Raw genomic sequence first — 15,433 nt, forward strand, 5'->3', positions numbered from 1 at the left:
TTCCAAGATCAAATTGGATTGGGTGTTTTTAGGGCATTTAGGTGTTTACATTATTTTAAACCATTTGAGATGGGCTTGTATTAAAAGAGCAGCTTTAATTTTTCAGAGTTTATTTCAGTTCGGTTTATAACAAATATGCACAAAATAGAAACAGAATTTTAATCTGAGAATAAAGATGTCCCAGTGTAGTCCTTGTGTTGGGGTGTCTTTATTTTTAATTCTACAACCTTCAAAAATCTGGAATTACATGAACCATAGGAAAGCAAACCAAATTTCTGTCATCCCCTTACCTTCTCCATTTATGAAGATAAATCCAGTCCTAAAAACATATAATAATATAATATAATAAAGACTTATTTCCATTTCCCACCTCTCCCTACAGATCACAACAGAATCACATACAATCATACAAGTATCAAACATTAAAATATAGGGTTTGTGTCAGAAATTTTCAATAGCTATTGCTATTCCATCTTAATGAAGAAAAGAGTATGGATAATAATATTTTCTAAGCAGCATCTTCTGTTTTATGTACGTTTATAGAACATTTATTCTTCGGTTTTTCCTGAGTGGAATTCCATATGTGCCAGAAAAGCTACATCTTTTTATTTTATTTGTGATTTTAAGGAATTAGAACAAACAACAGAAGGCAGTAATCCATTTGCAGGATAGCAACTGAATTAGTTCCTCACCACACAAAACAACAGTCTTTTGACAACTTTAAGAATAACAGATTTATTCCAGTAGGTATTTTGCATACTAGAATCTAGTTTGGCTCTGGTCCACCAAAGTGTATGCTACACTAAATCTGCTTGTCTTGAAGCTGTCATAAGGTTGTGCCATAATCAAATATACTCCAATTACAGAATGCAATAGAATGCCTCTTCTGGAATATTTCCAAAAGATACAATGGTATATGTTTTCAGCTTTAGCACATCTGTATGTAAAAATAAGCATGCAAATACTTAATTTACCAGTGAGGCTGAAATCAAATGATATAGACCAGAATGCACACAGTGATTCATCAGATAGGTAACTCGTGGTCTTAAGTTATATGAGGTATTTGTGGAAAAGATATGTCAAGTCATAAATATTTTATAAATAATACCCTCATCTCATGAAATATACAGACGGTTTCTTCTTCTACCATGATCTATCACTAAATCCAAAATGCAGCAGCTATCTAGAATTAGCATGATATATTATATTATGCCAATTCTGTGTCTGTTTCATTAGTATCCAATTTGTTCCCAGGCTCAATTCATGGTGCTGAGTTTCGACTTTAAAGCACTGAAGAACCAACTGAATGTTGGGAATTAGTGATTTTGGGAATTAAAATCCATAGCATTTGTGGGCCGATGGTTGAGAAGTACTGATCAAAAGACCTCAATTTAAATCTACTAAATTAAAAACTAAAGTTGTTTCAGATGTATGGTGACCCTAAGGTCAACCTATCACGGGGTTTTCTGGGGCTGAGAGTATGAGACTCACCCAAAGTTACCCAGTTGGTTTCCATGGCTGAGTGGAGAATCTAATCCTGATCTCCAGTTCCAGTTCTTTGAGCAAACTGCTACATCACACTGGCTCTCTTGTACAATATTATAGGTGTACATTAAAGGCCACAATGAATACCAGCACTGTAGGTTGTGTTTCAGAAACTACCCAAAAAAATCCAATAAATTCATGGGGTCACCATAAGTTGAGAGGCAACTTAAAGGCACATAAACATACAATCATTAAAGGCCAGAGATGTCTACAGCCAGGAAATTGTGATGCCTATAGTTGAGATCTGAAGTTGGCACTGATGTTTCATGCCATCACTCCAAAAAGCTCACTGTCACGGGGGGGGGGGGGGGGGGGGATTTGACATGCCTTTCATTGCATTCACCTTTTGATTAAATTAAAGTTAACATTTGATGACTAGTTACAAATTGAAGTAAGGTATTTTGGCTCCCCACTTCCTTACACAATCTTAATGTTCTATACACAGTAACAGTCCAAAACTATTAAAAACTGGCAGAAAAACAGAACAAGTCAATACTATGCATGTCTATTCAGACATAAGCCTAATGGAGTTCAATGCAGTTTACCCCCCAGGGAAGTGTGCACAAGACTGCAGCTGTAAAGACATCTAAATAATTTGACAAATTCAGTGCTCAGAGCAACCAAATTACAATGACAAGATACAAATACATTGTGCTAGCCTACAGCTTATTGCTAAAAGATTAATATTAATCATTTTCCTTCAGCTTTGAACTCATATAACACACATTCCTACTTGCTGGGGGAGAACAGTTTGTTTATTAAGGAATAAAATGTAAAGATGTAAAATGTAAGGAAAATGTATTCGTCAGTCATTGTAGTTATACTTAACTGTTCTTAAGAGCTCAGAGCTACTTAGCAAAGCGCTATCAAGCAGAGATGAAGTGGTATCTTTTCAAGTGCTGTCGCTCATGCCAATGCCACAGATATGCCATCAAAAAGAGTCTCAAAATGTAGAGCTGTATCAACAAATCTAGCATTATGCTACACATGTAAAACTTTATGGACAAAGTTGCAAATCTTTGAACTGATGGAAATACAATCAACTGTTCATTTTGCAGCAGGCAAAACTTACTGATGATGAAGACTACTGTTTTAAGCAGGGGAAAAACTGTTTTAAGCAACCCCCCTCCTCCCCAGAATTTGTGTATTGAGTTTAGGAATAGCAAGATTTCACCCCCTCATCATCTTTCCCTCCTGCTAAGGTAACTGAGTGCAAACAACTTTTGTTCTTTGAAGTCAGTTTGCAGCAAAAGAAATAAGCTGAGGTGAAAGAGGAAAGTATGAGCAGAAGAAAACCCAACCTATTTTAAAGTTGTTATAGTTGTTGTGTGACTTGAAGTCCTTTCCAACTTATGGTAACCCTAAGGTAAACCGATGATAGGGTTTTCTTTGCAAGATTTGTTAGGTAGAAGGTTGCCTTTGCCTTCCTTTGAGAATGAGAAAATGTGACATGCCCAAGACCATCCAGTGGGTTTTTATGTCTGAATAGGGATTTGAATCCTGGTCTCCAGAGTTCTAGTCCAGTGCTCAAACCACTATATAATGCAGGATCTCATTTTTAAGGTAGCTGAGAATTTGAAACAGCAGAGGATTAACTGAGAAGAGTTGATGGGTATGCCATTCTATCCATGAACACACACCATACATATTGAGTGCAAGGCATTTGATTGTAGAAGACAGACTTAACAGCCTTTCAACATGTTCTTCTTCAGATGAAGGACAGCAAAATATAGTCTACTTATTCATGTAACTGTTTGCATCACAAAACCCCCACAACATCTTAACCATCAAACCATAATGACAAGATGGATCATAGCAGAAGCTATAGACTTTTGCATAAATAGACTATCTTCCATTCACTTGCATATTTTACAGAAAAATACAATGTATAAGACATATGGGTAGAGAGACTGTTTAAATTAAAATGTGTAATGCTGGAAGCAGCTAAAGCTGGACATGAAGCAGAAAACCTGGTTACTCTTGACCCTTTGGGGCGGCCTGTAGTCACACCTTTCCCCGCCAGATCGGGGCCTCAGTGGCTAGAGCGGCAGCCGCTGAGGCCCCGATCCACCGCTTTCCGGGCTGCGGGGAAGCGGCAAAAGGCCCCTTCCCCGCAGCCTGGAAAGGGGTGTCCTTGGGGCTTCAAGCCCCAAGGACACCCCGCGGCGGCGGGGAGAAGGAGAAAGGGGTCGTTTGGCCCCTTTCTCCTTTGGTCCGCTGGGCGCAGCTGTCTGAAGGCTGCGCCCAGCAGACCAAACCAGGAAGGAGCTCCGAAACAGAGCTCCTTCCGGGGTTGCAGAAGGGGTGCCCTAGGCGCCCTGCCGTGACCCCAATATGTCACAACCGCACCGCCTCGTTTGGAGGCGGTGTGGCCGTGATGTATCGATGACAGCGGCCATGCGGAACGGCCACTGCCATTTTGTGTGCGCACAGCGCGCACTAGGGTTAAGGCGGTGCTGAAGCACCGGCCCGCCTTAACCCTAGTACGCACTCCGCGCGTACTTTTTAGCCCATGTGTAACGGGCCATTGGCCCCATACAGACTGCCAAAATAAAGCTGCTTTGGATCACTTTGGAGGTATGCTATTTAAATTATGCATGCACCCTAAGAGTCCAGAAGCTGTGCCAAAGCTGTGCTTAGGGCTAGAGCATGGCTTTGGCGTGGCTTCCAGACTCTTAGGATGCATGCAACATTTAAATAGCATACTTCCAAAGTGACCCGAAGAAGCTTTATTTTGGCAGTCTGTATGGGGCCATTATTATGCAATAAAATACAGTCTCTGACCACCACCATCCCACCAACCAGGAAAATCACCAATATTGGAGCCCCATTTATTACAAAGAGGAGCACTGCTGTATGCAGCACTGCACACATGCCATTATGTCCCTCCTGGCTCACCATCAGTGAAAGACCAAGGGATGTGAACGGCAAGACCGCAAATCAGGAGGGACGACTGTAGAGGTTAATTCTAAAAACAATATAGAATATAACACAAATACTCAAAAAACAAAGTGAAACATCTCTGACAGCTACAAAAAAGTACAACATCAAAAGCAGCGATAAACCAGACGTAGATGTCACATAATAAAAATCCATCAAAATAAAAACGTCTTCAATTTCTGTTAAGAGTCACAAAAAGAGATAACCCGATGAAATTTCAGTTGGTAAAGTATCCCAGATGGTTTGTAATCTCACCAAAAAAGGCCTTGTTTCTGATTTCTGTCCACTGAATCTGCAAGATGTCACCAAGGGCAAGGCATCTGCCATTGATCTATACAGGAATAAGCTGTCTCCAAAACAACAGTCCTCCAGGTGCTGCTGGACAGTGAAATCCCAATCTTCCTCACCACCAGCTAAGCTGGCCAGGGCTCCTGGAAGTTATCATTGGCTATATCAACACTGTTTATATAGACTATGGCTAAGATTGCCAGGTCAGAATCATTGCAGGCTCTAAGACCTATGGTAAATATGATCCCTGGCAATATCATTGAGTGGGACCATCTAGTGGTGTCATTTTTATTATTTACAGTGGGTCCTCTAATTTGGGGGTTAAGGGCAGAGGACCCCCAAGAAAGTGAAAAGGCCAGAAATAAAAACAAGACTTTTTTACCTGAGAGAACACCTCTTTAGGTATCTCTAGGTCCTCCAGTGCAACTCTGTGGTCAACATCCACTGGAAGCTGATCACAGCACTGGAGGACCTAGAAATGTACACAAAAGTCTCTGGACCCTCTAGGTCCCCCATCATGACTCTATAATCCACTGTCTTCAGAGTCATGCTGGAAGAACAAGAGACTCCTAGAGAGAACGTATTAATCAAATCCATCAATAACCAAATCCACAAAAGTCAAAGTCACAGATGTGGCAGGCTGACTGTATAATGATTCCTAAGTACATGGTACATAGTTCTCCTCTTCCCCAATTTATTCTTATAGCAATATACTGGAGGATGTCAAGTCAAGATTAGCCTGAAGTCATCCAGTGAATTTTATTTGCTCAGCAGTGATTCAAATCTGGATATCCCAATATTTGAAACACTGTACCAAAGCTTTAAAAACTTTTTCACCCCAGTTAAATTTATTTGCAAAACAGCCCCTGGATAAGTGAGAAAACATACACACAAATGCATACACATAAATATATTCCTGACGGTTTACATTAAGACCAAATCTGGATCAAACCACTTATGACTGTAATCCATTTTCCTTATTTCGAAACACTATTTTTAACTTATGTTGTGAGCTTAGACTAGTACAAATATTATAAAATGACTGCCTCACTATAAATTATGAGAAGTTATACTTCAGCACATTTTTCCATATAATAATTTATCCCTCAAATATGATAACCATTCTTATCCTTATACTACATCTCTCTGATTCGTTGTTACTATAGTTATACATGCTGGCCATTCCATTTGGAACTATTGAAGCTTCTGGACTGCCTTGAAAGGCAACTCCATGTACAGTCTATTTCAACAATTCAGTATGAAAGTAAATAATACATTAAAAACTGATGCCAGATGTGGCTGCACTTGTATTATTAGTTGAAGCTAATAAAAGGCACTCCTCGTACTGATGTCACCCCATCAATATCCAGGGGAAATGATGGAAGAAGTACTAAGAAGCTATGTAACTGTTCCTATGCAACACATGAATAAAAGGAAAAAGCAACCTCTATATCACATGAGTATTTGATCAAAAACACCTCCATTTTGTCTGAATTAGTTTTCAACTGGTAAAGTCAAACCCATGGCTGCACTATAGCAACTAATTTCTAGTGTTAAGAAGAGAAATAATGGTTTCTGAATACTCATTGTCAGGAAACCTGAGTGACTGGCTTGTTACATACAGATCCCTAGGTCAGCAAATTTAAACCAATACAATTAATTGATGAAAGCTTTGATCACAGATTAAAATTTGCATCCTGATTAATCAGTGGAACAGACTGCAAGCAATATCTGGGACCTGAGATTCTCACAGACACATGGACTCTCTGCTTTCTGCAATGGGCTGGATAACGAAAATTCAAAATGGCTTTTGCTTCCACTGTGTAAGCTAAAAGCACATTTTGCCTTTCAGGCTTTTTTACAGCTTCTCCTCGCCAACACTGTGAACAGCACAGAACTGATACAGATAGTGATCAGTTGAAATCAGTGTCATTGCACCTTTTATAGCTGGATCTTCAGAACAACTTTCTCAAATCAAACTGAAGTGTGTGTATGCCGTATTGTGCTACTGTAATAATGAAATATTCTACCTTTGCAAATGGTGATCACACTGAGGAAAACATGGCTATAAAAACCACTCTGGATCAAGAGGTAGACAAGCACCAGCTGTTGCTGAAATTTATGGCCCAGTTCATACACCAATATTTCAATTTAATAAATCAAAATAGAAATGAGGACTCTGCCCCTGAAAACAGCATCTTTTTTCCTCCTTTAATAACACACCTGAATGCAGAATACAATGAGCTCTCCATACCTAGTAGAGTAGTATGGATTTGTTGTCCATGGACTCTGTAGATCAGAGTTCAATTCCCTGCTCAGGCATAAAAACCCACCAGGTGACCTTGGGTAAGTCACATTCTCTCAACCTCAGGGATGGCAATGACAAACCCTCTCTGAAGAAACATGCCAAGAAAATCCTAAGATAGGGTCATCTTAGGGTGGCCATGAGTAAAAAATGACTTGGAGGCACACAACAACATGCCTGATTGCTGATTAGTGCTTTTTGCATAATAGAAATCAAAATTATCAATACTGCCAAATAAATAGAATACTCAAGAAAATGCTCTTGATATCTACTTAAAGGAAAATTCAAATACTGACCATTTGCATTCTCCTTATAAAAATAAATGGTGTCTGCTATTTTATTTTCTATGTATCCTAAAGATACAGCTGCCTGCTACTTTTACAAAATGTGCTCAGGAAAACATGTTTCCCCTTGAGACTTTTCTAAAGTTCAGGTGTCTACATTTATTTAACATTGTCATATGTGAATGGTGAGAACTCCTGGGCAAAGGAACAGCTGAATGCCATCCTATGACAGATAAGAAAAATTCAATGAAAGCTCCTTGTTGGAGAAAGAAAAGCATGGCTATTTCAGTAGTTTCTGCTTTAGATTATTAAGTGCTTTCTTCTTGAAAAGTAGACTCCAGATGGTGCCGTCTACCAAATTAAAATCATTTTAATGGCTGGTTAAATGTGGAGCTTAAGTTACATAATGGAGTCTTTGGGAAACTGATGCATGAACCAAACATTTCCCCTGCCCCCATATTGTCATTAAAAGTCCTTGCAATTAGATTTATCCACTGCTCTGGGTTTTGAAATACATTAAGAACCAGACTGCAGATTAATTTTTCATTAAATGATATTTTTACAAAAGGAATTAGAGAAAACCATTTATGAGCATTTTAGGGATTACAATGAATCTTCTAGTTTCTTAATAACACAAGAAATATTTGTGACTATTATGGCTTATATTCAGTGCAAGATACATGGAAGTTGCAGAGTGATATGCTGGCAGGAATATTTAGGATTGAGATGCTTAAATCCTAAAACCGAAATGGGGAACATGTGGACTTGTTTTTTCCACTTCAATTCCCATCATTTCTCATCATATGCTATTCTAGCCAGGTGCAGTGGGAACTGCAGTCCAACAGCATCTGAAGAGCAACATATTTATCACCAAAAGAACATCTGTTACAAACTTAAAGCCTGGATAAAAATGTCTAACCAGAATCTCAGTCAAATATTAAGGGTTTTTTTTTTTTTGGGGGGGGGGGTAGTACATGGGCTACTAAAGTAAAATAAGGCATGTAGCTTTAAATGGAAACTCTCACTTATTCAAAGGCATTCTTGATATCTTCCTAATTACAGCTTACAACATGATTAGATACTTCCTCTTAAGAAGAAACATGCAGGACAAGTTTACCTTTAACAGTGATGGTACAACTAAGAAACTAAAGCAACAACACCTACACATGAATTGGATCATGCTTGACTGGGATACAAAGAACTGGTTCTCAAACTCTGGTCCTCTCCCAGAAGTCCTAGACTTCAGGGTCAATGCTCAGGATTTATGGAAGGCCCAAAATCTGGAGGATCAGAGTCTGAGAACCACTAATTAGAGCATAGATTCGATTAACACTATCTTGATCATAGCACTATCTTGATCCTAACTGTTACAACTATTCAACACTACATATAATATGACTATCATATACATTTACAGAAATATGGTCCAATGAGAAGAATACACCAGCATATCAGAATTATCTGTAAGGCTTTTGCCCTAATGCCACTGTGCACAGACAAACTCCCAATAGTACAAGTTGAGTCTCCCTTATCCAGAATTCCAAAATCCAAAATGCTCCAGAATTGCCCACATGATTGCCCATGGGTGGCTGAGACAGTGGCACCTTTGCTTTCAGATGGTTCAACGTACACAAACATTGTTTCATGCACAAAATTATTTAAAATGTTATGTATAAAATTACCTTTATGCTATTTTATAAAATGAATATGAAACATAAATCAATTTCATGTTCACCAGAACCATCTCCAAGATACCTCATTATGTATATGCAACTATTCCAAAATCCAAAAATATATGAAATCCAAAACACTTCTTGTCCCAAGCATTTCAAATAATGGAGATTTAACCCGTATAAAAATTATTAAAATGGACTATATCTTTTTATAACACCCAAAATAGTTCAGATGAAATGAAAATTTAAACACACCAAAAATGTAACCCATTTGAAGTATATTGAATTGATGGAATAACACTCAAAAACACATTCTATAACTATACTTCCTAACTGCCTATTGCATTTTCTTGCACTTGCTCAGTTGCTTGGTATTATCTGTATGCCTGCTCTTTTTACAAATTTAATCAGCTAAAGTATTCAGCACCACTGATGATATATCACTGTGCTTAAAGCCAGATCTCTGGGTGACAGATCAGAAAGAAAGGTTAAAGAGCTCTAGTATTCAAAGTGTTATAGTTTAACCCTTTATAATTATTAGCTGTGTACAGAGATAATACGGTCCATTAGTTTTGTTGAGCAAAAAAGCTTTTCTTTTGTATAACTTGCTAGGATTTTGCCCCTGAAATAACAGTGAAAGTTACGGTATGTACCATGGGCAGATTTGCATCCATGTTCACCTTCATATTTGAACACAAAGAGATTCTACTTTTATATGGGAAGAACTGCAAAAGTCTTTCAACAGTAGACAACCCGACATCGTGGGAGTCAACCCTGTCTATTAACTTCAATCCTGTTGTTAGAGCATATAGTTTCAAAAGTCATAAAGCACAGCATTGTTCTTGTTTGATAAAAGAGTTGGAGACAAGAAGCAGTGTCATCCAAGATTATTTTTTTAAAAAATCCTGAAAACTGGGAATGGCTCTCCAGCCATTTTCATCATCTTTAACATCATCTGGTTCTCCAGATACTGCAGACTCTTATCTAGCTTCATCCATTAGTGGTATAAATTTGATACAAACAGAACCATCTAATTCACCACCACCAATAAATGTAGACTGGAAAAGGTATAACAGAATTCTCCCAGTTCATTGTGTTGTGAACTAAAATCCTAACTAAGGCCTGTTACAGACAGCCAAAATAAAGCTGCTTCGAGTCACAGTGGAGGTATGGTGTTTCAATGATGTATGCGTCCTAAGAGTCCAGAAGTCGCACCAAAGCCACGCTCCAGCCCTAAGGACTGGAGCGTGGCTTTGGTGCGGCTTCTGGACTCTTAGGACGCATACATCATTGAAACACCATATTTCCACTGTGACTCGAAGCAGCTTTATTTTGGCTGTCTGTAACAGGCCTCAATAGTACAGAAAAATCTCAGTTCGATACACAGCAATCTTGAAGTCAAATTAACATCGTCCAGCTAAACTTTCTTCCAGGTGTGCACACTAATTTGGACCTGGATGAAATGGAAACCGAGAACACATTTGCTTGGGCTTTAGATGACAACAGATATGCACATCTAGAAGAATGTTTCTGACACTTGGGATGATATCACATGGCGGTTTTTGCAACTCCAATCCGAAGCCACTCCGGGTCCAACCATGAGAATTCACGTTATAATGTGATTGATTACCACACATGATTGTTTTCTATGGGGGTCGTTCCGAGCCGGATCCAAAGTCAATCCAGAGTGACTCCTGATTTTTATGAATTCGGTAACAAGCGGACTCACAAAAATTGTTTCCAAGCTCACTTTGATTTCAATCCGAATTGGTCTGGTGTGGAATGCAACTTTGCTTCTGTTCCAACCCCGCAAACCTCCAAGGTGGCAAATTTCCCATGATACGGCGCTGCAATTTTGCCCCATTTGCTTCCGGTACTCCTTCAAGAATGGAGGACACATTTGGATGCTGAGTGAGGGATGGGGGACTGACAGGGAGGACATGTTGAAGAAAACAGGGGAGGAATGTAGGGAAGGCTGACACTGAGGACATGTTTGGATGTGGCTGTATGTATACTCGAGAGCACACATGGCGGGAGTTGCAGGCATTGCTGAATTGTTGAAATAGAGTAAATAGAGTAAAAATAGAATAAAATAGAAAGGAAGAAGAAACATAAAGCTATCATTCATGTGAGTCTAACATTCAAGTGAAACTGGAACCAGGAAGTGGTCCCCTTCTTCATCCTGGAAGTGCAAAGGTTCACGATGCGTTCAGAGCCCCACTGAGCATGCACACGGGTGCCGATTCGAATAGTTGAATCCACATGGTATGTACCAGTTTGATCATTTAATGTGCACTCGCTCCACTTCGCCTCAGGAATGATCACAATTTCTTTCTTCACGTATGATAATTAATCACGTGAATTGCCTTGGATTCAAATTGACTCTGCTTCTCCTTCCCTTCAGAATGGCTTTAGATTGGAGTTCCAATGTCACGTGTGATAAACTCCTTGGAGTCAGCAACAGCCAAACAAGAACAGTGCTCCTTTACAACCAATGAAATAAACTTGGTTCCAATCCATCAACTGCCACTTGAGCTATGATCAAATAATCTACCCCTGAATAATCCCACAGGTCATCAGTAGTAAACAGAGAGTATGTACTCTTACTCACTCTCACCACATGCTCTCTTTCTCCCTCTGCTTTGCCACTTGCTAGGATTTGTACATAGGACTTCATCCTTCATTTTCAGCTGTTTTCAAAGTGCCATGGTATTTATACTGAAGTATGCATTCTTACTTCCACAGCCTAAGGTTACAGTATGCCAGTCCCAGATTTCAGACTATCCCTAGAAAACTCACTGCTAACCTAAACAAAAACAGAAACCTCAAGATTATGTTGTTTGCATCTGAAAGCCTTTAAGTGGTTTTTCCAGATATGCTAAGTGTGCATTATGTCTCCTATCCATGCTGCTACTTTCCCCTTGAGCCCTTCCCACTGCAGTCCTTCTCACAGTAAAGCATTATTATTATTATCATTCCACGCTCTAAAGCACCACTCAGAGTCTCCAGTGTTTTTATAATTCTTATCTCATTTATCTGCATTTATCCTAGGATTTTCCCAAGACCACCCAAGGAGCTTCAGGGCTGAACAGACACAGAAATCCACACTACATGGCCTTGTAAACTACCCCCAACGTTACAAGCTGGTGTCAATTAAGTAGTGCCATAATCTTAAAGGATAAAAAAAGTCTGCTTAGGAGTAATCACAGTTATTTCAATGACACTTTCTCCCAAGGAATGCTGCAGACCCTATGCACACTTACAAGAGGCCTTAGGCTCATTGAATACTGGACTACTCACGCCTAAGATATTGCACATACTCTTTGGATTTCAGCTTAGAGCTGAGATCTCCCCACAACTGATTGCAAAAACCCATAAAACTAGTTTCATTTACCAGACTAACCACTTCTTTAAAAGGTGTTTTTTTAAAAAAAGCACACAAGTCTGCCTTTAGTTGACAATATTTTTCCTGCTTTACCCTCCCCCTCCTTTTTGGAGACTACTATTAAAACCTGGCCTAAATACTCTATAAAGGCTTGTCTGATTTTAGAAGCTAAGCAGGGGCAGTCCCGGCTGGTACTTGGATGGGAAACTGCCAAGGAGTTCCAGGTGCTGTAGGTTGTATTTCAATGGATGGAACTGACAAACTATCTCTGAGTATTTACTCCTTGCCTAAGAAAACCCTATGAAATCCATGGGACAGTTAGTACAATAACATTCCAAATAAACCAGTGATACACTTATTTAGCTAACAAAGTGCATTTTGTTTATCCAAATAAAGGTATCAGTTATGTGGATTTGGGATGTTATTGTACTTTGCTACATGGCCAACATGGCTACCCCTGAATACGTTTCCCATACTTTCCAAAGGTTTCATTCTGAGCAATGATTCAGGCCCAAGGTCTAACAGTCACTGTCAAGGCCATTCCTGCAGAATCACTTTGTTGTTGTTGTTTCCAACTTATGGCAACCCTAAGGCAAACTATCCTGGGGTTTTCTTGGCAAGATTTCTTCAGAGCAGGTTTTGCTTCCCCTGAGGTTGAGAGCATGTGACTTGCCCAAGGTCACCCAATGGGTTTCATGGCCCAACAGCAAATCCAACCCTGGCCCCCAGAGTTGTAGTCCAACACACAAACCACAATACCACACTGGCTCTATCTTTTCTTTTCTAATAGACCAGATGGTGACTTGGGGGGAAACCTAACGAGTTAAATATCAGCTTTAGTCAATTAACTGTTCAGCTCAAGAGGCTACACCACACTGGCTCTCTTATCTGGGACTCTTCCATAAAAGCCATGCCTCTGAGCATGGGCAGAGCACTATCCATCCCAAGGCCTTACACCACCCTCTGGCTCTCTTATCTGGTGGGACTCTTCCAGGCATAAAAGATCTGCCTCTGAGCATGGACAGAGAGCACTATTCATCTCAAGAGCTTACCCCATACTCTGGGACTCTTCCAGGCATAAAAGCCATGCCTCTGAGCATGGACAGAGAGCACTATTCACCTCAAGAACTTACCCCACACTCTGGGACTCTTCCAGTCATAAAAGTTGTGCCTCTGAGCATGGGCAGAGTGTGATGCCCTCCCTCTCTCCCTCCCAGCCCCCAAATAGACTGCCCTCCCTCCCTCCCTCCCCCTCTGGGGCCCTCCAGGATCCAACCTGCCCCTTCTGCCAGGCGTGCTGCACTTACCCAGGCGAGATGGCCAGGGCTCCTCTGGGGCTGCCCAGTCCCTCTCCTCTTGTCCGTCCCTTGCCTCTCCTCCTCCTCCTGCTGCTGCTGCTCTTTCTGGGCTCCCTTTGGCCAAGGCGACGAAGAAGAAGGAGAAGGGGAAAGCAAGGGCTCCCACACACTACATGGCGCAGCGCAGTCTCCCCAAAAGCCAGGAGGGGAGGAAGAGGCAAGGCAAGCCCCGCCAGCAGCCCTCTCTGGCCAGGGCTCCCTCGCAGAGCAGAGAGAGGACAGCGGACCAGGCACCCAGAGCAGCAGCAGAGCAAGAGCTGCAGCTCCAAGGAGAGGAGGAGCAGAAGTGGAGCAACCGAGGACAGCGCGCCAGCCTGGGCAGCAGTGCGCATGAGCAGCAGCCCAAGCCTCCCCACCTCAGGCAGCAGCAGCAGCAGCAGCAGCAGCAGCAGGAGGAGGGAAGCAAGAGCAGCAAGAGCAATTCCCTTCCTCTACCCAAAAACCCCCAGTTCTGTCAAAACAGAACAAGGAGAAACAGAATGGTTCCCAATTGGCAAAGGAATCAGACAAGGCCACATCTTCTCACCCCACTTGCTCAACTTGTATGCAGAACATATTGTATGGAAAGCTGGCTTGGGCCCAGAAGTTGTTGGAGTGAAAAGAGGAGGAAGGAATATCAACCATCTAAGATATGCTAATAATAATAATAATAATAATAATAATAATAATAATAATAATATTTTATTTATACCCCACCTCTCCAATTTTATATCCCGCCTCTCCAATTAGATCAAGGCAGATGAGGCTGACAACATTTTTAAAAAAATCAAAGTACAATAAACCACAATATCCCACAAACCCACCCACCTACCATAAAAATAATACAATTAAATTATGATTTAATTATAAAATTATTAAAATGAATGACAAAAAGCAGGCCGTCGAAGGGCGGCGACTGAGACGCTCATCTGGGAAGGCCTGCTGGAAGAGATCCATCTTGACCGCTTTTGTAAAGCAGGCAAGGTTAGCAGTAGTATTCCGGGTCTCCTCTGGCAGACCCTTCCATAACTTGGATGACGCCATAACCTTTGTGGTTAGAGGACCTCTGGTCACCCTACATATGTCCTAACTTCAAAGGAGGGCAAGGCACTGCCAGAAGGAGGACATTCCAAAAAAGAGAGGAAAGGACCATTAAAAAAAAACCACCTAGAAATATAAACTCATGCTTCTTTGTCCGAAAGGAAGATGTCTTGGAATTCTTCCTGGGCAGAAGGAGGTTAAAATAGAGGACAGGTACCAGAAAAGGAGGATGCCTGATCACCCTGTCCTCATCGCAAAGGAGGACAAGGCACTGCAAAAAGGAGGGCATTCTAGAAAAATGGAGGACAGAAGCAAACTAAAAAGTTTAAAATACTAATATAAATTCATGCCTCTTAGTCATCATGTTCAGAATGGAGGATGTTTTGGAATTCCTCTTGGGCAGAAGGTTAAAATGTAGGACAGGTCCTTGACAAGGAGGAAGTCTGGTCCCCCTGGCCTCAGTCCCATCTCTTTAGCAGAGAGCTAAGCTGGACCCTTCTTTTCTTCTCCTCCTGACCCTGAGCATTGACTTGTCACCCTCTGTGTAGCTAGTGGATTGAGCATTGCACTACTACTCTGGATTGTCTGTGTTATGTGCCTTCAAGTCATTTCTGACCTATAATGACCCTAAGGCA

General features: G+C 40.8%; 1 protein-coding gene across 4 annotated transcripts in view; it reads right to left on the bottom strand.

The window, feature by feature from the left end:
* The window catches only part of PAG1 (phosphoprotein membrane anchor with glycosphingolipid microdomains 1), a 121,339-nt gene extending 107,335 nt beyond the window's left edge, over window positions 1–14,004 (bottom strand). For all 4 annotated transcript variants that reach the window (XM_089517523.1, XM_089517519.1, XM_089517520.1 and 1 more), the window contains exon 1: window positions 13,728–14,004. The gene's annotated coding sequence lies outside the window, so the exon portion shown is untranslated. The remainder of the gene's footprint in view (window positions 1–13,727) is intronic.
* Window positions 14,005–15,433: the final 1,429 nt, after the last annotated feature.

This window comes from Sceloporus occidentalis, unplaced genomic scaffold (genome assembly GCF_023333645.1).
Source record: "Sceloporus occidentalis isolate IW3139 unplaced genomic scaffold, rSceOcc1.0.p SCAF_3, whole genome shotgun sequence".
NCBI classification, from domain to species: domain Eukaryota; kingdom Metazoa; phylum Chordata; class Lepidosauria; order Squamata; family Phrynosomatidae; genus Sceloporus; species Sceloporus occidentalis.